Source organism: Amblyraja radiata, chromosome 7 (assembly GCF_010909765.2).
Source record: "Amblyraja radiata isolate CabotCenter1 chromosome 7, sAmbRad1.1.pri, whole genome shotgun sequence".
In the NCBI taxonomy this organism is placed as follows: Eukaryota; Metazoa; Chordata; class Chondrichthyes; order Rajiformes; family Rajidae; genus Amblyraja; species Amblyraja radiata.
Window position 1 is genome coordinate 39,221,574 of NC_045962.1, and position 26,704 is coordinate 39,248,277.

Here is a 26,704-nt window from a genome sequence, read left to right on the forward strand (position 1 = left end):
TGCACTGAGAGACTTGCATGCTTTTTTTTAGAGATACAGCGTAGAAACAGACCTTTTGGCCCACCGGGTCAGCGCCGACCAGCAATCTCCGCACATTAACCCTACCCTACACACACGAGGGTCAATTTTTTCATTTACCAAGCCAATTAGCCTACATACCTTTACGTCGTTGTGGAGTGTGGGAGGAAACCGAAGCTCTCGGAGAAAACCCACGCAGGTCACGGGGAGATCGCACAAACTCCATACAGACAGCACCTGTAGTCGGGATCGAACCCGGGTCTCTGGCGCTGCAAGTGTTGTAAGGCAACAACCCCACCGTTGCACCACCGTGCTGCCACCAGTCACTAAAAACAAACTGGTCCCTGGTCAATTCGTCCCTTCCCACCCAAACCACCCCCTCCCCTGGTACTTTCCCTTGCAACCGCAGGAAATGCTATACTTGTCGCTTTACCTCCCCCCTCGACTCCATCCAAGGACCCAAGCAGTCTTTCCAGGTGAGGCAAAGGTTCACCTGCACCTCCTCCAACCTCATCTATTGCATCCGCTGTTCGAGGTGTCAACTGCTCTACATCGGTGAGACCATGTACAGGCTTGGCGACCGTTTCGCCCAACACCTCCGCTCAGTTCACATTAACCAACCTGGACTCCCGGTAGCTCAGCATTTCAACTCCCCCTCCCATTCCGAATCCGACCTTTCTGTCCTGGGCCTCCTCCATGGCCTGAGTGAGTCCCACTGCAAATTGGAGGAGCAGCACCTCATATTTTGCTTGGGTAGTTTACACCCCAGTGGTATGAATATTGACTTCTCCAATTTCAGGTAGTCCTTGCTTTCTCCCTCTTTCCCCTCCCCTTCCCAGCTCTCCCACAGCCTACTGTCTCCGCCTCTTCCTTTCTTCTTCCCGCCCCCCCACCCCACATCAATCTGAAGAAGGGTCTCGACCCGAAACTCACCTATTCCTTCGCTCCATAGATGCTGCCTCACCCGCTGAGTTTCTCCAGCATTTTTGTCTACCTTCGATTTTTCCAGCATCTGCAGTTCTATCTTAAACTAAAAACAAACTAGTAAGTACTGTATACAGTTCAGGTAAATTGTTTTTTTAGCCTTCACTGCAAGAGTATTTGAGAACCGGAAAGGGCACATTGCTGCAGTTATTACGGCTTTAATGAGACAATGCCCGGAGTATTGTATGCAGTTTTGGTCTCCTTATTCAAGAACTTGCCAGAGAGTGAGCAACATGATTCATCAGATCTATTTTTGGGATGGCACGACTGTTGTATATAATTATATCAACTAGATTTGTTAGAATTGAGCCGGAATGTAATTGAAACTTACAAAATACTGTGCAGGGGAAAATAACAGTCAACCTGAAACATTGATATTCCTCCCTCTCCACACTCAACCAATGAATTCCCCAGCAATTTGTTTTATGGTCCATTCCATACAGTTTAGCTTGCAGTGCCTGAATTTTATGTTTCAATCGATTCAAAACACTTCTCAATCTAAGAGAGACAGAAGAAACTGCACATGTTGGAATATTGACCAAAGACAATTGTTAGAGGAACCGAGGAGATCAGTCAGAAGAAGGGTTCCGACCCAAATTGTCACCTGAATTGTCACCTGACTATTCTCTCCACAGATGCTGCCTGACCCACTGAGTTTCTCCAGCAGTTTGTTTTTTACTTCTCAAACTATTTAATCAGTCTGAATAAGGGTTCACTAGCATTATCCTATCCAGTAGGGACAATTTTACCAAAGCCAATTAACCTACAGACCTACATGGTTACAGGGAGAATGTTCACCTCTGTGCAGACAGCACCCATAGTAAAGTTCAAACCCGGGTCTCTGGCGCTGTAGGGCAGCAACTCTACCATTGCACCACAGTGCCGTCCAATCCACTAATCTATCATTAATTTTGTACCAAACCTCATTAAAACTTCATTCTTTGTTCAAAATTATTTTCATCTTTCCAAATAATCTTCCTTTGACGGTGCCAGATTTTGTCTGGTGGCACCCCTACAAAATTGGTATGGCCTCATAGAGTTTGCTGAGTGGAGCCTGCTGTTTGCCCTCTCCACTCAACTGCATTGGTTGGCAAGCAAGAATGTAATTGTCCTATCTGGGACACATGACAATAAACTCTCTTGACTTGACTTGACTTGGTTTGCGCACTTGCCTTGCCTTCATCTGGAAAGGTATTCTTGCTGACTTGATGTATCCTGGAGTTAATACCCCAGGGGTCCATGCAAACTTACAGACTTAGATTGGGTAAAACAAGCCTCATCGATGAAAATATAAACTTGCAGACATTAGAAATCAATAACAAAAATATAAATTGCTGGAGTTAGTCAGCAAGCCAGACTGTATCTGTGGGAAGACAAACAGGAAGGAGACCACCCTATTTGTGAAACCAATGCTTAACTTTTTTGAAAAAGACATTAGGCCCATGCTTAACTTTTTTGAAAAAGCCATTAGGCCCAGGGGACACGGATTTAGGACCAGTGGGCAACGTAAATGGACAGGATGATGAAGAAGGTGTTTGGCACAAGATCTCAGTCTGAAGAAGGGGCTCGATCCGAAACATCATCTATTCCTTTTCTCCACAGATGCTCCCTGATCTGCTGAGTTACTCCAGCTATTTGTGTCTATCTTCTGTGTAAACCAGCATCTGAAGTTCCCTTCTACACTGTTTATCTTATGTTTTGTCTCCCGAAAATTAAGATTGTAATTTTTGGTCTCTGCTGATCTTGACCAAGGACTGCTGAGATTAGCAGTGGCACTGTGAGTACCTTCTCAGTTGAAAGCAAATTCACAAACTGTAGATCAAAATAGATATTTATTAATGTTTATGTAACAGTGAAATAAGAAGCCAGGCTTTTTTTTTTACATAAAAGATGATTCTATTTCCTCCATTAAAGGCTTTTGCTGATGTACACAGATTTAATTTTCAGTAATAATTAGCTTCAGATGTCACTGTACAGCCTGTGTAAACTGAAGGTAGAACAAGTAGTTCTCGTTCTCTGGAATTATTCTTTCACGGCAAACAATTTCAAATTAGGAATGAAAACACTACAAATGTACCTATTGCTTTCACAAACTTCAGATGAGAAAACAGAAGGAACCAATTTGTCCAGAAAACTACTATTACTAAAATCACAGATTGCATCTTAGGTGTCTGTGATCTGAAGTAAACAATTTCTCCTTGCATTTCTCAAACTGTAAAGAGCCTTTAACACAATTGATCATCCCTTTCTTCAGAGTCTCACCACCATGTTTATTTGGTGGGACTGTACTCGCCTATACCATTCTTATTTGTCTGGTCCCAGCTAGTGAATCATCCGCAATGGCTTCTCTTTTCCACTTCCTGATTGTCAGCTCTGTTATCTCCCCAAGGATCTATCCATGGACCTTTCCTTTGTTCTCACCTTCATATTTCCCCTCAGCATCATTATTCCAACATAGAATAATTTTATGCATGCTCATCAATGTCTATCCAGTTCTTTTTTTCACACAGAGAGTGGTGAGTCTCTGGAACTCTCTGCCACAGAAGGTAGTTGAGGCCAGTTCATTGGCTATATTTAAGAGGGAGTTAGATGTGGCCCTTGTGGCTAAAGGGATCAGGGGTTATGGAGAGAAGGCAGGTACAGGATACTGAGTTGGATGATCAGCCATGATCATATTGAATGGCGGTGCAGGCTCGAAGGGCCGAATGGCCTACTCCTGCACTAATTTCTATGTTTCTATGTTGGCACCTGTCTTGTTGAGCACTCTTTTCTCCCAACCTCTATGTTATCTGCAACTTGTCAATATGACAAACATTCTGCCTGGAAATTATCTGATACTGAAACAAACTATTTGCATCCTTGGTGTTATCTCTGACCCCTAGATGCGCATGTTTGTGTCAGCAAAAATCACGAATTTTTACTTCTGTAACATCAGCTAAAGCGGCGCTGCCTCAATTAATCTGCTGCTGGAATTCCTTTCTACCTCAAGACTTATCTGAGGCTATCAAAAACAATCATGAAACTATCAAAAATTGTTATTTTATATTTGAACTTTGGACCACGTCCTCTTCACCTTTTACTGCTGGTTGCACTGGTTCTGTGGATATAGTCCGTTGATTTTTAAAGCACCTCTGTTAATTTGCACCTTTCTATCTTTGAAACTTCAGCCAGCCCTCTGACTTTTCAGGTATTTCTAGAATCATTTTCTAATTGTGCCTTTAACTGACACAAATCTTGGAAATTCTTCTTGGGGTGCTTTGACCAATCTACTTTCATCGTCCTTAAATCTTGTTCAAGTGTCACAATTGTCCCTGTGATAAAACCTTGGCAGGATTTGCAACATAAAAAATATTACGTAAGAAATACATCTGATTTTTATTGACTTGGGGCAAAGGGTTTATACTGTGACTAGCATTGCACACCTCCCTCTGTGTCACCTTTGTTTTAGGTAGCCATTCAGGGTCAAGAATTACTTCCACTCTGGCACATCTTACAATTAAATGGTGAGTAACTTTTATCGTCCAAAATAAATAGCAACCCAGCACAGTTATGCAAAATATATAATTGAAGGTTGAATATGCAAGAACTCCATGCAGTTCAACAGTTAGTGATCTTTATCCTTAATAAACAGGAATCCGCACAGTTATATTGAATAATCTTGGTGGATTATGAACAGTTTCACAAGGATACTACAAAATAAGAATCCAAAAGCAAATTGACAAACTGAATTTTTAGGATTAGGAAGTGGTCATGGAAATGTTGTAGAGCTAGTTGGTAAAGAAGTGTAACCCATGAATTGGTCCTCTGGTTTTAGTTCAATATCATATTTGTGTTGCTCCTTCCATGTTCTTTCAGTTGAAAATGTCCCAAATGGATATGCTGAATACTGCACAGTATTATGGTGACATTTAAAATTGGTTCTGTACAGCCATATACTGGTCGATTTCACCTTAATAATTAGGGAATACTTTAGTTCAATCTTCATTTTATATTTACATATTACCCAAGGAGGGAAGTGTGATATGTTTATTATTTAAATATGATTTTGCAAGGAACACCTGAAGATGATATTCCTTATTTACATTCTAATATATGTGTATTTAACATTGAATAAAATACTTTGGAAATGTGGAAAAAGACCTTGGTGAACATGTAGATATACAGAGGGATCTTGGGATCCAAGTCTGCAGCTCTCTGAAAGTGGCAGCACGTAGGAAGTGTGTAAAGAAGGATATGGTATGCCTGTCGCCAGTGGTCGGGTATTAAGGTCAAGAGCTGATAGTTATGTTGCAGCTTAATCGGACTTTGGTAAGTATTGTATGCAGTTCCGGTTGCCCTATTACAGGAATGAGGTGGAGGCTTTGGAGAGGATGTAGAAGAGGTTTACCAGAATGCAGATGCAGGTTTAAACCGAAGATAGACTCAAAATGCTGAAGTAACTCGGCGGGACAGGCAACATCTCTGGAGAGAAGGAATGGGTGATGTTTCGGGTCGAGACACTTTTTCAGACTGAAGAAGGGTCTCGACCAGAAACGTCACCCATTCTTTCCGCTCCTGGACGTTTAGGTTGCCGAACCAAGTCACGATGCAGCCGTCAGTGCTCTCTGCTGTACACCTGTAGATGTTCAAGAGACTCCTCCTTGACATACTGACTCTCCGTAATCTTCTTGGGAAGTAGAGGCACTGATGTGCCTTCTTTATGATTGCATCCTGGGTCCAGGAAATATGCACGCCAGGAATTTAATGTTTTTGACCCTCTCCACCATTGGCCCATTGATATAAACAGGGTTATGGGTCCTCATTCTTCCCCTTCCAAAGTCCAAAATCAGTTCCTTGGTTTTACTGGTGTTGAGAGTCAGGTTGTTGTGCTGGCACCATTTGGTCAATCGGTCGATCTCACTTCTATACTCTGATTCATTACCATCTGTAATATGTCCAACAACTTGATGATGGAGTTTGCCCGATATCCGGCTACACAGTCATGAGTATAGAGTGAGTAAAGCAGGGGGCTGAGCACGCAGCCTTGAGGTGCTCCCGTACTGATTGTTACTGAGGATGAGGTATTTCCGCCAATTCAGACAGACTGCAGTCTGTCGATGAGGAAGTCGAGGATCCAATTGCAGAGGGATGCGCAGAGACCCAGTTCCATGAGCTTGTTAACCAGCTTCTTTTTTTTTTAATTCAAAAAATTTATTCAATTATTAAAAAAATAATATTACACTACAATAAAACAAACCAGAGCCCACCACCATAATACAATACAAACAAATATCCTTAATAACCTACTATCTTACATTCCTTGTCAAGGATGCATTCAACTCCCTGCGGAGCCCAGCGGTCCCGGAACTCCCCCAGGGTGCCCGTGGACAGGGCATATTCCCTTTCTAACCCCACCCGGGCACGGACGTAACCCCGGAAAAGGGGCAGGCAGCCGGCTCGGGTAAAGCCCTCCACCCCCTGGTGCCGTGACTCGCGGATGGCCAGCTTGGCCAGGCCCAGGAGCGACCCAACCAGGACATCTTCAGCCCTACCCTCTCCCCTACGCACAGGGTGTCCAAAGATGAGGAGGTGGGTGAAAAATGCAGCCAGAAGGCAAGGCGCAGGCCCTTTAGGTATTCAAACAGTGGCTGCAGCCTCACGCACTCCATGTACATGTGGTACACAGACTCTTCCAGCCCGCAAAACTGGCATGCGGCATTGGTAACCAGCTTGGAGGGGCTGATGGTATTGAACGCCAAGCTGTAGCCTATAAACAACAGCCTGACGTAAGTTTTTATTGTCCAAGTGGTCCAATGCGGAGCGGAGAGCCAGTGAGATCGCATCCTCCGTTGACCTGTTGTGGCGGTAAGCGAACTGTAGTGGATCGAGGTTCTTGTGAAGGAAGGAGTTGATATGCGCCATAACCAACCTTTCAAAGCGCTTCATCACCACCGACATTAGTGCCACTGGTTGGTAGTTGATGAGGCACATCACCTTATTCTTCGTTGGCACTGGTATTATTGATGCCCTCGTTATATATATATATATAACAGCTACTTTCTTATAATGATCAGGTTTTTGAACTGAACTGCATAATCCTAATTCTACCTCGCAATGGAACACGACTGACCCTCTATTGTACAACCATTGTTTTTCTAATTGTGCAATTTTGCACTAATGTTCCTTTTTTGTAATATTTTTCATTTTATCATAGTTGTGTTATGTACAATTTATGTTTATTGGAGATTATATGCCCATGATGCCACTGCAAACAATTATCATAACTATACCTCACTGTATTTGTGCATATAGCAATAGACTTGATTTTACTTAGATCACACACACACACACACACACACATATATATATGTGTGTGTGTGTGTGTATGTATATATATATATATATGTGTGTGTGTGTGTGTATGTATATATATATATATATGTGTGTGTGTGATCTAAGTAAAATCAAGTCTATTGCTATATGCACAAATACAGTGAGGTATAGTTATGATAATTGTTTGCAGTGGCATCATGGGCATATAATCTCCAATAAACATAAATTGTACATAACACAACTCTATGATAAAATGAAAAATATTACAAAAAAGGAACATTAGTGCAAAATTGCACAATTAGAAAAACAATGGTTGTACAATAGAGGGTCAGTCGTGTTCCATTGCGAGGTAGAATTAGGATTATGCAGTTCAGTTCAAAAACCTGATCATTATAAGAAAGTAGCTGTTCCTGAACGTGATAATGTGCGACTTCAAGGCTTCTGTACCTCCTGCCTGAGTTAGCAGTGAGAAGAGTGTATGACCAGGATGGTTGGGAATCCTTGATGATAAACACTGTCTTCCTATAGTGTTTAATAGTGGGGAGAACTGTGCTCGTATTGGACTGGGCTGAATCTATCACTCTCTGCAGGCTCATTTATTTCTGTGCATTGGAATTGCTGTACCAGGCCAAGATGCATTAGCCAGGACAATTTCTTCAGTCCATAGAAACATAGTAAAATAGGTGCAGGAGTAGGCCATTTGACCCTTCGAGCCAGCACCGCCATTCAATATGATCATGGCTGATCATCTAAAATCAGTACCCCGTTCCGGCTTTTTCCCCATATCCCTTGATTCCGTTAGCCCTAAGAGCTAAATCGAACTCTCTCTTGAAAACATCGAGTGAATTAGCCTCCACTGCCTTCTGTGGCAGAGAATTCCACAGATTCACAACTCTCTGGGTGAAAATGTTTTTCCTCATCTCAGTCCTAAATGGCCTACCCTTTATTCTTAAACTGTGACCCCTGGTTCTGGACTCCCCCCAACATCGGGAACTATTTTCCTGCATCTAGTCTGTCCAATCCTTTAAGAATTTTATATATGTTTCTATAAGATCCCCTCTCATCTAAATTCCAGTGAATACAAGCCCAGTCAACCCATTCTTTCATCACATGTCAGTCCAATCAGTACAATTTTAGAAGTTATTTGTAGTGTTAGGTGACGCATCGAATCTGTTTAAACTTATAAGAAAGTAGAGATGCTGGTGCACCTTCTTCATGATTATATCTATGTGCGGAACCCAGAACAGGTCATCCCCTATTAATGCTTAGGAATTTGAAACCGCTAACTCTCTCCCCAGCCGACCCACCAATGAAAGCTGAAATGAAATGAATGATCTTTTGAGGATGTTTATGACATTGGCCAAGCCATAGTTGGAGTGAAAAATAACTGGTACTCATAAAATGTTTTTTCATGATTGCAGGTCATCCTTATGCAATTATTAGTTAAGGGAGTACTATTGAAGTGTCATTGGTATTGCAATGTGCTGTTCAGTTTTCTTGCAGCAATCACACACAAAGAGCAATGAAATATGATTTAATTTGTACAAAGACTGCACTGTTTGTGTTAAGGCGAGTAAATTAGATTAGATTAGATTAGATTATTTAATGACCACACAGTCAAGCTGGTGGAATTCAGGTTCAGTACAGGATGTTACAAGGTAGGCTGATTCCCGTCAAACATAACATAAAACACAACATCATACAATATACAGTACATGCATGGGGAGGATATGTGCTGTTATCATAGTGTGTTCAGAATTCGGATTGCGTGTGGGTAAGAACTGTTTTTAAATCGAGATGTCTTGGCGGGCAGTGAGCTGTAGCGCCTTCCTGATGGCAGCAGGTGGAAGATGTGGTGAGCTGGGTGGGAGGGATCAGAGATGATTTTCTTCACCCTTGACACGGACCGTTTGTGATGGAGTGATTCTATTGATGGAAGGGGAGTGCTGATGATTTTGGATGCTTTGTTAACTATGCGCTGTAATTTATTACGGGAGTGAGTGTCTAAACTGCTGAACCAGACTGTAATTGATGAAGTGAGCATGCCTGGATGATGGCTGTGTAGAATCGGATTAGGAGGTGTTTCCTTACTCTAAACTTCTTGAGCTGGCGGAGGAAGAAGAGTCTTTGGTTGGCTTTTTTGTAGATGTCATTTGAATTGATTTTCCATTTGAGGTTATTGCTTATGTGAGTGCCAAGAAATTTGAATGAGTCAGTGGTGGATATGGGTTCGCCTGAGATGAGTAGGGGGGTCTTGGGTTGTGCCTTACGTCTGAGATCAATGATGAGTTCGTGTGTTTTTGATGTGTTGAGTAAGAGGTTATTATCTGTGCACCAAGTGACTGCTTTGTGTGTTTGAGTGCGGTATTCTGTTTCATTATTGTTCGAGATGAGACCTATGATGGTTGTGTCATCTGCGTATTTATAAATTTTAACTGAACTATGCTGGGATGTGAATTGGTTTGTGTAGAGTGAGAATAACCAGGGTGACAAGACGCAGCTCTGAGGGGCTCCTGTGCTGAGGTGCAGGGGGTGAGATATGGTGTTATGTATCTTCACCCTCTGTTGTCTGTTCCAAAGGAAGCTGTAGATCCAGTGACAGATGCAGGGGTCAATGTTCATGTCCGTTAATTTATGGAAGAGTTTAACCGGGTTGATGGAGTTAAATGCCGAACTGAAGTCCATGAACAGGATGCGGGCGTACGTGTTGGCGGTTTCCAGGTGTTGCAGAGTGTGATGAATGGCCAGATTGACTGTGTCTTCCACTGACCTATTGGCTCTGTATGCGAATTGGTGTGGGTCCAAGTTGGAGGAAGTGCTGGTTTTGAGGTGAGCAAGAATAATGCGCTCGAATGACTTCATGGCCACAGATGTAAGGGCAATCGGTCTATAGTCATTGAGGCAGGATGATGTGTTGGACTTGGGCAAAGGGATGATGGTAGATTGTTTGAAGCACTGGGGCACTGTACATTGGCAGAATTGACATAAGACGGATCAAATGCAATTTTTGAATAATGAAAATTGGAAGTTATTTTCACCAGCAATTGGGTGAGAAGAAAAAGGCTGAAGTTAGCATTTGTGTGATGGGGGAAATCTTGATATATTTTTACACTCTAGTTAATTAGAGACCTTAATTTATCATATTTTAATATAATAGAATTAATCTCTCCATCTCTTTGCCTTGTGCACCCTTAAACCAAAATGAAATTGTGGTTCTTTGGTAAAGGACTGTTGATAAAGCCTTACAACTACTGTGGAACTGAAGGGGATTCAGAATTTGCTGACCATCAAGATTGTTGATTTTGCCTAGGACAGACCAATAAATCACTCTATCTCATCAGGTAACCTTCACGGACTGCTGCATGAGCAGTTATTATGCAGTAAGAGACTGATATTGCAGTTTTTATTTCCCTTATTGATTATAGTGAGCCTATAATATCAGTACTGCTGTGAGCTACATTTATTCAGGGTACATCATGTTATTGTATACCTATTACTCATCTCTGCTTCATTTATTTTTCAACCTTTCTCTCAATATACTGACTCGTGAAGGGATACTGTTCCATGGATGTTGTCTTGGCCAAGAGCCTATTCTTTATTTGTGAGTCTAGACAGTATGTTTGTGGAGGGCATGACAGCTGAACCTGATGCTATTCTCAGTCAACATCCTTTGACCTGCAATTCAAGCCTGACTGTTCACTGGATAGTCAACAAGAGTGTAAAACTTGGCTAATTGCCCCACATCTCTCATCGTCTGCCGCATTGCTGTTCCCTGTGCAAATTTGAATTTGAACTTTTTTTGGGGGCTGCAAAGTAAGATCATACGAGATAGGAGCAGGATTAGGTCATTCGGCCCATCAAGTCTACTCCACAATTCAATCATGGCTGATCTATCTCTCCCTCCGAACCCCATTTTCCTGCCTTCTCCCCATAACCTCTGACACCCGTATTAATCAAGAATCTATCTATCTCTTCCTTGAAAATATCCACTGACTTGGCCTCCACAGCCTTCTGTGGCAAAGAATTTCACAGATTCACCATGCTCCTCATCTCCTTCCCAAAGGAACATCCTTTCATCCTGAGGTTATGACCTCTAGTCCTAGACTCACAAACTAGTGGAAACTTCCTCTCCATTTCCACTCTATCCAAGCCTTTCATTATGTGTATGTTTCAATGAGGTCCCCCCCTCATTCTTCTAAACTACAGCGCGTACAGCCCCAATGCAGTCAAACGCTCATCATATGTTAATCTACTCATTTCTGGGATCATTCTTGTAAACCTCCTCTAGACCCTCTCCAGAGCCAGCACATCCTTCCTCAGATATGGACCCCAAAATTGCTCACAATATTCCAAATATGGCCTTACCAGCGCCATGTAGAGCCTCAGCATTAAATCCCTGTTTTTGAATACAAGCCCTCTCAAAATAAATGTTAGCATTGTGTTGGCTTTTTTTGCTACCGACGAAGTATGAAGGTTCTTTTCAAATTTTAAAAGTGGGAACTGTATTTCTAATTATTTGTCGAGTGCGTTTTTGGAGCAACACAATAAATATTCTGTCATTAAAGAATGAAGTAGATAAGCACACAATTTCTTTACTGTGTTAACGAATCATGGAGTAATACAGTGTGGAAACTTGGCCCAACTTGCCATCTCCAACCAACATGCCCCATCTGCACAAGTCTCACCTGAAACGAGCCTCATCAAGAAACAAGCTCTTTGGCCCGCTGAATCCATGCCGATCAGCGATCATCCTGTACACTAACACTATCACTAGGGACAATTTGCAATTTTTTACTAAAGCCAATTAGCCTAAAAAACCTGTACATCTTTGGAGTTTAGGAGGAAACCGGAACCCTCGGAGAAAACCCACACTGTCATAGGGAGAACGTACAAACTCCATACAGATAGCTCCTGTGGTCAGGATTGAACCCGGGTCTCTGGTGTTGTAAGGCACCAACTCTACCACTGCACCACTGTCCCATTCCCCCTTTTCCCTTAATGCACATAAATTCTCTTTAGCTATTTTCCGTTATTTATGTTATTTATTTATATGGGACAAATTTATAAGGGACATAAGTTTAGGGATAACATGAGGGGGAACTTCTTTACTCAGAGTGGTAGCTGTGTGGAATGAGCTTCCAGTGGAAGTGGTGGAGGCAGGTTTGATTTTATCATTTGAAAATAAATTGGATAGGTATATGGACGGCTAAGGAATGGAGGGTTATGGTCTGAGTGCAGGTAGATGGGAGTAGGTGAGAGTAAGTGTTCGGCACGGACTAGAAGGGCCGAGATGGCCTGTTTCCGTGCTGTAATTGTTATATGGTTATGTTTTTTCTGAAGGCTAGTTGTAGGAAAGCAAAAAAAAAATATGCAGATGCTGGAAATTCAAATCAAATCAGAAAATGCCGGAAACATTCAGCAGGGCAGGCAGAAATTGTGGAAAACGAAACCGAATCAGCATTTCATGTCAAAGACCCTTTGCCAGAATTACTTTGGATATTTGGATCACACTATCACCATTGTTCCTGTTGCGTTGGATGCCAACCTGCATTTTATTTGGTGGCTTATTTGGTTTATTTGGTAGCTTTTCATTTCTGAGGATATACATATTAGGTTGATGACATTCCAAGTCCTTGCTTCTAACAGAGAGTGTGTATTAAGAAATCTCACTAACTGCACAGTTTCTGTCTATTGCTCTAAGAAAATAATGAGTGGGTAGAGTTGCTTCTTTTTGTTCTGATACATGCTTCCGTTGGTCAAGATTTTATCAGCCATGGACAAATTAAATACTTGGTTTGCTGCAATCGTGTGCCCTTCTGCTGGACATTGCTGATGACTTTAAAATAGATTGCCTTTGTGTAGTTATGGGGCATGCTGTTGTTTCTAGCCACTGCATTGCACACAGTGGTTGGGGGGGAGGGGGAAGGAAGCGAGTGCGGTCTGTGTTTTTTTTTGTACTCTGTTTAGTAGCAGAATTTTGTCTGAAGGAGGATTGAGATATTTGGCTTCAATTTGTACTGTGCTTATCTGGATTTCATTGAGCATCCTAACCTTCAGAGTGCTCATAGCTGAAGAGTGCAGTGATTATTTGGTGCCAGAATGATAAGCAAAAACTTGAGTCCCTGAACTTCAATTAACCAAAAATAAAGTGTAATTGAGCTCTGTGATAAGAATGTGTTTTTATAATGTTCAGAAGTTTATATTGCTCCATAACAGCTACTATTCACTGGTATCAATTAACAGCATAATGTAACAAAGAGCACTAGATTGAAATAATTGCAGCTATTTTCAGAGCAGAGCTAACAGAATCAGCTAGTAAAGCAATGTTCCTCTGTCACTCTTGAATACAAATTATTACATTGCATCCACATGTACTGTAATCCAATCTTTGAGAACTGGTGCAGGGGCCAAAGTCATTCACTGACATTTCATTTCATTTGTCTCTACACCGTGGGAGCGTGTTACATGACTTTATAATTTATTTTGCTCCAATTTACTTCACTTAATGATACCGTGTGCAAGTATTTATTCTCGTGTGGGTATTTTGACTACAAAAATATTGTCACCAAATCTGAGCTTGTCCTCTCGCATGTATTTTTGATATAAAATGGCTGTGGTCCCGAATTATTATCTTCAGAGAAAATGTAATTCACTAATTCTGATAGTTGTGAGATGGCAATTGGTTAAATTGATTGTCGTGGTTGTGTTAAGGATCCATTATGTAGACATACCCTTCGCCAAGCAAACCTTGCATATCTCCTGGATCTGGTCTCTTTCTAGTAATACGTGGTTTGCTTTTAAAGCGATTTGAAGTGACACAATACTCCACAGGGTGTATAAAAAAAAAACTAACATACCACAACATAAAGACAACAGAACCTTGGAAAGTAGGACTACCTGTGACAACCAGAGATATCCTTGAATATAGCCATATCACTGTCACCTGCGTTACATGATTGTAAAAGGGCTCACTGTCATTAGACCACATATTTAAGAAACAAATCAAGGAGTTGAAGTAATGCTTGTATAAACTAAATTCTTGAGAATGGCTAGAATCTAATCATGAAGATTTGTGTGTAGACATGCAATTTCTAAGTTGGAATCTAATTTGTAGTGTATTTTAGGGGAAGGGAAATGGAAAATTTCCGCAAGGATAGGAGTTCTATTGTCTCTAAACTTGTGATGTACCAGTTTGAGAAATATAAAAGTGGATAAGTCTCCAGGTCCGGACAGGATATTCCCTAGGACATTGAGGGAAGTTAGTGTAGAAATAGCAGGGGCTATGACAGAAATATTTCAAATGTCATTAGAAACGGGAATAGTGCCGGAGGATTGGCGTACTGCGCATGTTGTTCCATTGTTTAAAAAGGGGTCTAAGAGTAAACCTAGCAATTATAGACCTGTTAGTTTGATGTCAGTGGTGGGCAAATTAATGGAAAGGATACTTAGAGATAATATATATAAGCATCTGGATAAACAGGGTCTGATTAGGAACAGTCAACATGGATTTGTGCCTGGAAGGTCATGTTTGACTAATCTTCTTGAATTTTTTGAAGAGGTTACTCGGGAAATTGATGAGGGTAAAGCAGTGGATGTTGTATATATGGACTTCAGTAAGGCCTTTGACAAGGTTCCTCATGGAAGGTTGGTTAAGAAGGTTCAATGGTTGGGTATTAATGGTGGAGTAGCAAAATGGATTCAACAGTGGCTGAATGGGAGATGCCAGAGAGTAATGGTGGATGGTTGTTTGTCAGGTTGGAGGCCAGTGACTAGTGGGGTGCCACAGGGATCTGTGTTGGGTCCACTGTTGTTTGTCATGTACATCAATTATCTGGATGATGGTGTGGTAAATTGGATTAGTAAGTATGCAGATGATACTAAGATAGGTGGGGTTGTGGATAATGAAGTAGATTTTCACAGTCTACAGAGAGATTTATGCCAGTTGGAAGAGTGGACTGAAAGATGGCAGATGGAGTTTAATGCTGATAAGTGTGAGGTGCTACATCTTGGCAGGACAAATCAAAATAGGACGTACATGGTAAATGGTAGGGAATTGAAGAATGCAGGTGAACAGAGGGATCTGGGAATAACTGTGCACAGTTCCCTGAAAGTGGAATCTCATGTAGATAGGGTGGTAAAGAAAGCTTTTGGTGTGCTGGCCTTTATAAATCAGAGCATCGAGTATAGAAGTTGGGATGTAATGTTAAAATTGTACAAGGCATTGGTGAGGCCAATTCTGGAGTATGGGGTACAATTTTGGTCGCCTAATTATAGGAAGGATGTCAACAAAATAGAGAGAGTACAGAGGAGATTTACTAGAATGTTGCCTGGGTTTCAGCAACTAAGTTACAGAGAAAGGTTGAACAAGTTAGGGCTTCATTCTTTGGAGCGCAGAAGGTTAAGGGGGGACTTGATAGAGGTCTTTAAAATGATGAGAGGGATAGACAGAGTTGACGTGGATAAGCTTTTCCCACTGAGAGTAGGGAAGATTCAAACAAGGGGACATGACTTGAGAATTAAGGGACAGAAGTTTAGGGGTTACATGAGGGGGAACTTCTTTACTCAGAGAGTGGTGGCTGTGTGGAATGAGCTTCCAGTGAAGGTGGTGGAGGCAGGTTCGTTTTTATCATTTAAAAATAAATTGGATAGTTATATGGACGGGAAAGGAATGGAGGGTCATGGTCTGAGCGCAGGTATATAGGACTAGGGAAGAATACGTGTTCGGCACGGACTAGAAGGGTCGAGATGGCCTGTTTCCGTGCTGTAATTGTTATATGGTTATATGGTTAATGCAAAAATGTATGTACTAGTTGCATCTCTAAACAAGCTGTTCTATCTAATATAGTTGCAAGACAGATATAAAGCCATCTGTATGGAAAATCCAGTATATCTAGGTTGCATTAAGTAGGAAAACTGCAGTTCCGGTCATTGGTGCCCACTTAGTTATTCTCAATCATCATCAAGGGGATGGAAGCTATCGATAACAGTGCTATTTAGTAGAAATTACTCATAACCTGTTAATGAGTTATTGACAGCGCAAACTTAAAAAGTTGCGCTGTCAATAGGTTGCTATAAAAAGTTGCAACTTACGCTGTAAGTTGTAAATCTGAAATAAAACTAGAAAATGTTGGATACACTCAATTAGTCAATCAGAAAAGAGAAACATAATTAGTGTGCAAAAAACAAATTGCTGGAGGAACTCAGTGGATCAGACAGCATCTGTGGAGAGAACGGACAGATGATGTTTTGGATCAGGTCCTTTCATCAGACTGTGTAGGAAGGAACTGTAGGTGCTGGTTTAAATCGGGTTTAAATGGTTTCTTCAGCCTGGTGTAGAGCTAACGGTAGAGAGGGAGGACTGTTGTGAGAAGTGGTGCGACGTCCGCTCCCAGGTGAAGTCCAGGTCTGCAGCATTCAAGTCAAATGATCCTGAATGGTACAAGAAATATATGTACAACCTTCGCTGAGCCATTAAGGATGCTAGGAGGGGAAAGCTGGAGTCCTGAGGCATTGACACAGATACCTGTAGACCACCATCATGTAGATCAAAGACAAACAAGATCTCTTGTCTTAAAGACTAACATCCAGTGGCCTTGACATCCACCATCAAGAAGTATTTTGAGAGGCTGTTTATGAAAAAGGAGAAGGTAAAGATGTTGGTGTGCTTTCTAGGCCATTGTTTCAATATGGCTAGTCCAGGACAGGTTGCTGATGATATTTACTCCTAGGAACCTCTACTTCGGCACCATCTTCACTTCCTCAAGTCAATCACAATCTCCTTTTCCTCTTCGACATTGCAGGAGAGGTTGTTGTTTTGGCACCAGGCTACGAGGTTCTCGGTCTCCTTCCTGTACACTGTCGCGTTATTATTTGATATCTGGCCCACCACGGTGGTGTCATCTGCAAATTTGTAAATTGAGTTGCATTAGTATTTGGCTGCTCAGTTGTGAGCAAAGATCGTAGAAGGTTAAGGTATACCACTCCTACAAAATCCAATGGACTGACGTGCAGTACGCAACGGAGCGAAACCTCCACCGTTTTGGAAATAAGAGTCCGACTTCCATTATGCCTCTCGCAGTTTAATCCACGTCAGCAGGCCCAACACTCTGGAGCTTCAAAAGGCGATCCCAGGTAAGGCATCGCCCGCTCCGCGATGAATCCAGTGCTGCGTCGCAACTGAAGCTCTGGTCCGGTCTCCGGCAGGAAAGGCCGCGCCAATCCAGTTGGTAGGCCGCGAAGAGTGGGGGAGGACGCGACTCGGAGAATAGTCGCATCCTCGCCAGGAAGTGACTGGGAAACGGTTTCCCCCTTACCCTACCCACAACCCCCACATAGAAATACTAAAGAAACCTCAACAACATACTTTTTAAACAGACTAAAAATTAAAAAAAGATGGAAAAACAGACTGACTGTAGGCAGAGGCTGCCATCATGCGGCGCCCCTAGTGGCCAACTACAATAGGGAGTAGGGGAAGTTGAAGGGTGCATTGGAGTAGGTATAATGGGAAAATTGATAAAATTCTGCCAATGATTAAAATAGCATGATAGATATTTAAAGGGTTCTATAGCTACATTAAAAGAAGAGTAGGGGAAATTGTATTTTGCTGTGTTATAATAATTCTTTGTATTCCGTTCTATATATTTTACAATAGAATACTGGTCAGGATTAACTCATTTTGTTTAAAGCATACATTGGTTTCTTGTACCTATGCTAGTTTTAGATATTCAAATGATTCAAAACATTTATTGTTATAATTACCTGTGCAATTTTTTTTGAACCAGCCCCTATTGCTAACAAAGGTTAGCAATTCACCTCGCATTAGAGACAATCTTGTGCTTTTAGTTCAGTATTTGGGTTTTACTGCATATTTTGTAATGGTTCAATGTCAATATTGACTCCAGTAAGTGAATCTGATGCTTTTGCAAAGCAGGAATGTGAACATTAAATGCATATACCGGCAGTTATGATCTTACATAGTGACACGCATATGCACAAAAAAAGAGGGTTCTCAGTTGATGAACCAATAAATGAGACATTTAACTATTTGGAGTATTCCAGTTGTTCCAAGTTAAGTCTACACCTGACATCCACTCCCATTTTCAATCAAACATGAGTTTTGTGACATGCTTGGTGAGGGATCTGTTTCAATATTGACCCGTTACCCAACCAAAGCACTGTGCATTTGTGGCTCAGTTTACACCATCGCCTATAAAATGATTAGGAATATTTGTTTAAGAAAGTGACTTGTTAAACAATTTAGAGCAACAAAGTACCGTATTTCCCAGCAATGAAGACGCATCTGCGTCGAAGATGCACCCCCATTTTGAGTAGCTGGCGGGACAGGATCAAGGGTTTAGTTTAGACAGTAGAAAGGAAGATGTGAAACTCCTTAAAAGAGGCAATCTGGACCGGGGAGCCTCCATCTTCGCCTGTCCCACAATGCCCTGTGCGGCTCAGGTCTGAGGGTCCGGGACTTCCTGGCTCAGGGAGATCACATAACGGGGAGAGAGAGACAGAGGGAGCCCAGGTCTGGCTGTTGGGCCCAGGTGGGCTCGTTTGCCCCAGGCACCTAGTTCGGCTCATTTGCCCCAGGTCTGGCTGCAGCTCCCAGGTCGGCTGCATGTCACGGGACTGGCTGTAGCGCCCAGGTCGGCTCGCTTGCCCCCGGTCTGGCTGTGACACCCAGGTCGGCTGCGTGCCCCGCGAATGGCTGCAGTTCCCAGGTCAGCTCGCCTGCCCCGGGTCTGGCAGTAGAGCCCAGGTCACCTGCGTGCCACGGGACTGGCTGTAGCGCCCAGGTCAGCTCGCCTGCCCTGGGACTGGCTGTAGCGCCCAGGTCACCTGCGTGCCCCGGGACTGGCTGCAGTTCCCAGGTCGCGAAAACTAATAGAGAAAAAAAAAACGTCTGCGGGCCGGGTGAGTTTGGGTTACGGGTCGGATCCGGGCCATAGGTTGCCGACCCCTGTGTTAGGCGCCATTGTGTCCCCCCCATGTTTTAAAAGCGATTTGGCCCAAGTCTATCTTTCTTGGCTAACAATCTAGCCTCCAAGATGCAGGTACATTTTCGGGCCTTATTTTAGGGTAAGAAATAGCGTCTTCATTGCCGGGAAATACGGTAATTTTTTTTAGACAGGATAACAAAGATGCTTGCATGGGAACTGCTGTGGTTAAGTTTCTAAAATCCCAATTTACTTAAAGGTTCCAGACTCCCCTCATCCAATATTTACATTTATGCTTAGCGCTCATTATTCAGTAGCATGTAATTGGCTATAATGCCGTTCCTGTGATGCTGTGCCTGGCAGTGGGATTAGATGCAATAACCGAATCAAGAGTCAAGAGTGTTTTATTGTCATATGTCCCAGATAGGACAATGAAATTCTTACTTGCTGCAGCACAACAGAACATGTAAACATAGTACACAACAGGGGGGGGGGGGGAAGTTGTGTGTATATACAGGTATACACATTCACACATACTTAATAAATAAACAAATATAGTGTAATGTATGTTATAGTTCAGAGCTTATTTGCTGTCGTGTTTAATAACCTGATGGCTGTAGGGAGGAAGCTGTTCCTGAACCTGGTCGTTACAGATTTCAGGCCCCTGTATTCTTCTTCCCGATGGCAACGGTGAAATGAGTGTGTGGCCAGCATGCTGAGGGTCTTTAATGATATTGGCTGCCTTTTTGAGGCTGTGACTTCGATAGATCCCTTCAATGGTGGAGAGGTCAGAGCCGGTGATGGACTGGGCAGTGGTCACAACATTTTGCAGTCTTTTCCGCTCCTGGACGTTCAAATTGCTGAACCAGGCCACGATGCAGCCAGTCAGTATGCTCTCTACTGTGCACCTATAGAAATTCAAGAGAAGCCTACTTGACATAACGACTCTCTGTAATCTTCTCAGGAAGTAGAGGCATTGATATGCCTTCTTTATGATTGCATCAGTGTGCTGGGTTCAACCTATTTAGTTAAAACTGGCTGGAATAGGCCACACAGACCTACTACGCATTAATATCTGTTACAGGCATTGTCTCTTCTGTGTCAGTTCCCCATAGCCTTCAATTCCCTACCGCTTCTTTAATTGCCTCAAATGAAAGCGAATGGTATGTTAGCATTCATAGCAAAAGGATTTGAGTATAGGAGCAGGGAGGTTCTACTGCAGTTGTACAGGGTCTTGGTGAGACCACACCTGGAGTATTGTGTACAGTTTTGGTCTCCTAATCTGAGGAAGGACATTCTTGCCATAGAGGGAGTACAGAGAAGGTTCACCAGACTGATTCCTGGGATGTCAGGACTTTCATATGAAGAAAGACTGGTTAGACACGGCTTGTACTCGCTAGAATTTAGAAGATTGAGGGGGGATCTTATAAAAACTTACAAAATTCTTAAGGGGTTGGACAGGCTAGATGCAGGAAGATTGTTCCCGATGTTGGGGAAATCCAGAACAAGGGGTCACAGTTTAAGGAAAAGGGGGAAATCATTTAGGACCGAGATGAGAAAAACATTTTTCACACAGAGAGTGGTGAATCTCTGGAATTCTCTGCCACAGAAGGTAGTTGAGGCCAGTTCACTGGCTATATTTAAGAGGGAGTTAGATGTGGCCCTTGTGGCTAAAGGGATCAATGGGTATGGAGAGAAAGCAGGTACAGGAAACTGAGTTGGATGATCAGCCATGATCATATTGAATGGCGGTGCAGGTTCGAAGGGCCGAATGGCCTACTCCTGCACCTATTTTCTATGTTTCTATGATTTAGCCTCCACAGTTCCCCAGAACAGAAAAATTCAGTGATTCACCACCATATTTGAGAAGTTCCTATGCACATCTATTTTAAAGACCATGTTCCCTTGTTTGAGGTTCTCCTACGAATAGAAGCTTCTCAACATCTACCCTCCAATGCCCTCCCTGGGATCATGGGTGTTTCAATAAGATCAACAACCATTCTTCTTCGAATATTATTTCCAAAGAATGTAGATAGTTTCTGTAGCTACTCGTGATAAGTCTTATGCCAAGAACTAGCCTAGAGAACCTCTTTTGGGATGGCCTTCAATACCCATTTATCCTTAAAGTCCGAGAGTTACAATGCTGAAACAGGCCCTACGGCTCATTGAACATATGCTGACCTTCAACTACCCATTTACACTAATCATACATTAACCAATTTTTTTTAATTCTCCCCACATTCTCTGCACCATCTCTCCTCAGATTCTACTACTCACCACTAACAGCCAATGAACCATTAACTTGCACATCTTTCATTATAACCATGAAATCTACGGGGATAAATACACAGCATTGGAAACAAGGATGGACTGGAAAAGAACTTAAACTGACTAATGCAATAAATATATATACTAAAAAAATAGACACCAGGAACTGCAGATGCTGGAATTTTGTGTAGGAAAAAATGTGCTGGAGTAACTCAATGGGATATGTAACACCTCTGTACAACATGCATAGGCGATGTTTTGGGTCGGAGTCTGAAGATGGGTCCCAACCAGAATCATTGCCTATCTATATCCTCCAGCGACGCTTCCTGACTCCTGAATTAGTCCAGCATTCTGTGTTCAATACATGTACTGTTGTTTTATGATGTGAAGGCATAATATAAAATATTTTGGGCACCCATTACTTGCATTGCACATCTATCTATCTATCTATATTTAAAACTGTGTGTGTGTGTGTTTGTGTGTGTGTGTGTGTGTGTTTCTGCCTGTCTTGTGGGTGCCAGCCTTTGATTCGTTGCTACACCAACACCAGATGCAGAAACGCCGAGATTTTTTCCATTTCGGTAGAGATTTCACTTTTCATTCCAAGTATCCACTCCTGATTAAATTTCGTCCTGTTTATGTACACATTTTTAATAAAATCCTTCTCCCCCCCACTCACTCATTTTGTCGCCTCCTGCTGGCCAGCGACCATAACGGCTGCTGGCGCCCGCCTCTCGCCTCAAAGACGCCATTTAAAAACAGCCGCACTGCTGAGTGCTGGAATCTTATGTTCGGGAACGGCTTGAGTTGGAGGACCACGTCTCCCGTGGGGGCTACGGGTAGGGAACGGGTGCGTTGGGGGAGCAGACCCAACGGGTCTGCACTTGGTCTAGTACATAACTAAAACTCAGATCTTGTATCTTCCGGTTTACGCGGTTTTTCTGTTTGCGCAAAAATGGTATGAGATAGTGCTATGATTTTTCGCCAGCTCACTCACCGTTCTCCTGTGCTGCGAAGGGAGTGCAGTATAGGTTCACCAGGTTAATTCCTGGGATGGCGGGACTGACAGTCCAGGCTATCCTCGGTGTATCTAAAAATTTAAATACGGCCAAAGCAACATTTTATAAAACTGCAACATCACTTTCCACTCAATGCTTTGACCGATGAAGAGAAACATACCACACTATCTACTTATGTTGCTACTCTTAAGAAGCTATGGACTTGGACTCTTAAGATCCCTCTGTTTATCAGTGCTGTTATGGATCCTGCCATTAACTCTGTACCTTCCCTTTTACAACCTTCGAAAGTGCAACATCTCACTACTGTATCCAACATATCATCCTCCGACATTGCTGTCGCCTCCAAAGTGATCTCGCCACCAGAACATCATCTTATCTTCATCCCTTTCCACCCCAGCGCAGAGACCATTCCCTCTGCAACTCTTTGGTTCACTCATCCCTTCCCACCTAAACCAGTCCTTCCCCAGGTACTTTCCTCTGTAACCGCAGGAGATGTAACACCTGTCCCTATACCTCTCTCTTGCCTCCATCCAGAGATCCCAGCAGTCCTTCCAGGTGAGACAGGTTCACGCACACCTCCTCTAACCTCATCTACTGCATCCAGTGAAACCAAGTATAGACTCGGTGACCATTGGCAGAGTGAAGTGAGGCCACGTGCAAACTGGAGGAACAGCACCTCGTACTCCCTTTGCGTAGCTTACAACCTAACTGTATGAACAATTTTATGTAACATCTAACAACCCTCAATCCCCTCCCCATCTGCTTTCACCCCCACATCTTCCCTCCCTGTTTCCCACCTGAACTCACACCTATTTCTCTCCTTCCCCCTCCCACATTCCCTCCTCTGGCTTCACTATTTACAACTCCTCAATCTGACTGTGCCTCACATCTTTTGGTCGAACTTCCAGCCTTTGTGCCAACCATCTGTCTATCAATAAAAAAATACTTTCCTGTGTCCACCTATTGCTTGCAATGCTTTGCTTTTCCCTGCCTCACCTCTCTTCCAGCTCTACCCCCCTGCCCCCCCATAATTAGTCTGAAGAAGGGTCCCGACCTGAAACATTACCTGTCCATGTTATCCAGAGATGCTGCTTGACCCACTTAGTTACTCCAGCAACTTGTGTCCTTTTGTGTAAGCCACCATCTGCATTTTCTTGTTTCTACATTGAAGTCCACATCATTTATCACAAACAAAAGGCTCCAGCACTAATCCCAGTAGAACATCACTGGCCGCCCATCTCCAGCCAGAATAATATTCTTCCACCTTATTTCCCAAATACTTGCCATGTTGGGTATTCGTAAACTGAGGTCACCTGTATGTGGCCATTACTGATTTTTCGATCTGTTGGGTGTAAGCTGGATGCTATGTTTTTGCAGTACAGGTGCACAACCTTTTATCCGAAAGCCTTGGGACCAGACACTTTTCGTAATTCAGAATTTGTCGGCCTTCGGAATGGAAAATTTTTAGCGTAGATTTTAATGGCTGGCTCAGTGGTAGAGTGCTCGGCTCATATCCGCAAGGTCGCGAGTTTGCGCCTTGATCCCGGCAGTTACTCGGTCGCGAGTTTGAGTCTTCAATGTCGTTTTTTCTTGCAGAATAAATGTTTGTATGAAATGCAGTGTAGGAGAGGTGTACTGACTGTGTGGGCAGAACTTTGGAAGTGATTGCCCACCAGTCTAAAAAGCCGCTGTGTCTCCCTGTCCCTGGGATAGCAGGGGGCGATCAAACAGCACAATACCCCCCTCCCCCTCCAACTCCAGAGGAATCCGCTCCCCGATGGGCCGCTACGGCGACAAGTGGCAGTTTGCCCACAGCCCGAGCTGCGCCCCCTCATCCGCCACCCCAAGAACAAGACGTACCTTGCACACCATCAGCTTCTGCCCCTACGTGTTCCTCTGGAATTGGAGCGGGGCTGGGCTGGAGTTGCTGCTGGCTGTGGGTCTCTGGGATCTCCGTGCTTGCAGTGGGCCTGGGGGTCGGTGTCCCGTTGGTCCTGACGTCTCCGGCCACCCCCCTGGACTGGAGCTGAGACTGGGAACTGTACCGCCCTTGCCCCCTCCCTCTGCAACTGCAAACAACCCCACTCTCCTGCAAGGGCGGTACAGTTCCCGGAGGATGGCAGGTGGCCGGAGACGTCAGGACCAACAGGAACCCGCTCCCCGATGGGCCCCTACGACGCTCCGAGCTGCGCCCCGTCATCCACAACCCAGGTTCCTCTGTAGTTGGAGCGGGGCTGGGCTGGGCTGCTGTGGGTCTCTGGGATCTCCATGCTTGCAGTGGGCCTGGAGGTCGGTGTCCCGATGAGGGGGCGCAGCTCCGGGAATGGCTTCTGGTGGTCCTGACGTCTCCGGCCAGTTTGCAGTTTTCCTCTGGAGTTGGAACGGGGCTGGGCTGCTGCTGGCTGTGGGTCTCTGGGATCTCCGTGCTTGCAGTGGGCCTGGGGGTCGGTGTCCCGTTGGTCCTGACGTCTCCGGTGAGTGGCACTGACCTGCTGTCATCGCCGACGTGAAGACAGTGCAAAGCCCCCGCGCCGGTGCAATGAGCGGGGAGCTGGAGAGGGGAGGGAAGGGGTCACACACATGGCCGGGAAGCAGAGGGGTGTAGGTGGGGTGAAACTGAAGAGAGCGACAATCTGCTGCTGCCTGCCCGCTGAGTTAAAAAGTTCCCACGCAAGACTCACGATACACTGTGTATCGTGAGTCTACCGTGGGAACTTTTTAACTCAGCGGGCAGGCAGCAGCATATTGTCAATTATTAACCCTCCCGCGCAATATACCCTCACCTTCTCTTTTATGAATGGAGATTTAGTTCCCCTTTCTTCGAGGACCGACCGGAGATTCCGCTGTCACCTCTGCGGGCCGCCCTCGGTGAACGTTTTCAAGGACCTTTCTTCAAGGACCGAAAAAATGTCCGCTATTCGGAGGTTTTCGTTATTTGGATCTTCGGATAAAAGGTTGTGCACCTGTAGTTCGTAATGTTACTTATACTTGAAAAATATTATTTTGATTGCAGCTATAAAGCACTTTGGAATGTGTCATTTTTAGAGATGCTAATAATAATAATAATATAATAAATTTTATTTATGGGCGCCTTTCAAGAGTCTCAAGGACACCTAATGAATGATCAGTCTTTTTTTCCGAATCAGATATCTAGCTGTTCAATTGCTTTCAACGCTCACAGTTCAAAAATGTCATTTGAGGATTTTGCAGATAGGTAGTATCTGAATTTTACCTTCCAAAATCCTCAAAATCCTGATTGGAAACTGGAAGAGATTTTTTTAAATATATTTAAAACATATCAAAATATCTAACATTCTCAAACCTCTTTAAAACTAGGCTGGGCATTTTAATCACCGGGTGCTTCTTTCACTACTGATTATTTGGCAGCAGACCACAAGAGGAAGTTCTGCAGCCATTGTGGTTTTGTGGTGGGGGAGTCTTTTTGAAGATCGTTCAGAGACTGAGAGTTCAACATCCAGTTGATTCTAATTTTGTGCATAGCTTCATCTTTTCATATAAACAATAATATAGATTCTGAAGAAGGGGCTCGACCCAAAACGTCACCTATCCATGTTCTCAGGAGATGCTGCCTGACCTTCTAGAGTTATATCAGCAATTTGAATCCTTTTGAATGTAGATTTTTATGCCAGCACCTGCATTTTTTTTAACAGCAAAGGTTGTATTTGCTTAGCTATTTCCCCTTTTGCCAGCACAGAATTTAAACAAAATTAAAATGAGCATTTTGATTTTTTTTTTCCTTCAGATACCCTTGATCATGAGGATCCAGACCATTATAAAATATTTACATGACTATCGGCTTTGTCCAAATGGCCAATGTTCAATTATTTCTCCCCTGCCTGATTCAACCTCCTCACCTGAATCTACTTAACACCTATTCCCTACCAACTACCTCCCTCCATTCCATTAGTATAAAGTTTGTTCTTGACCCAAAACGCACCTTTTCTTTTTTTTTCAGATTCTTCCTGACTCGCTGAGTTATCATGGTCATAAGGCGTGAAAACAGGCCTTTTGGGCCAATTTGCCCACACCAACCAACATGTCCCATCCACACCAGTCTCACCTGCCTGTGTTTGGCCCATTTCCCTCGAAACCTGTCCTATCCATGTACCTGTCTAATTGTTGCTTAAACGTTGCACGAGTACC

General features: G+C 43.3%; 1 protein-coding gene across 1 annotated transcript in view; it reads left to right on the top strand.

The window, feature by feature from the left end:
- Positions 1–26,704, top strand: part of bmpr2 (bone morphogenetic protein receptor type 2) — a 180,420-nt gene that overhangs the window by 44,382 nt on the left and 109,334 nt on the right. The gene's annotated exons all lie outside the window — the stretch shown is intronic.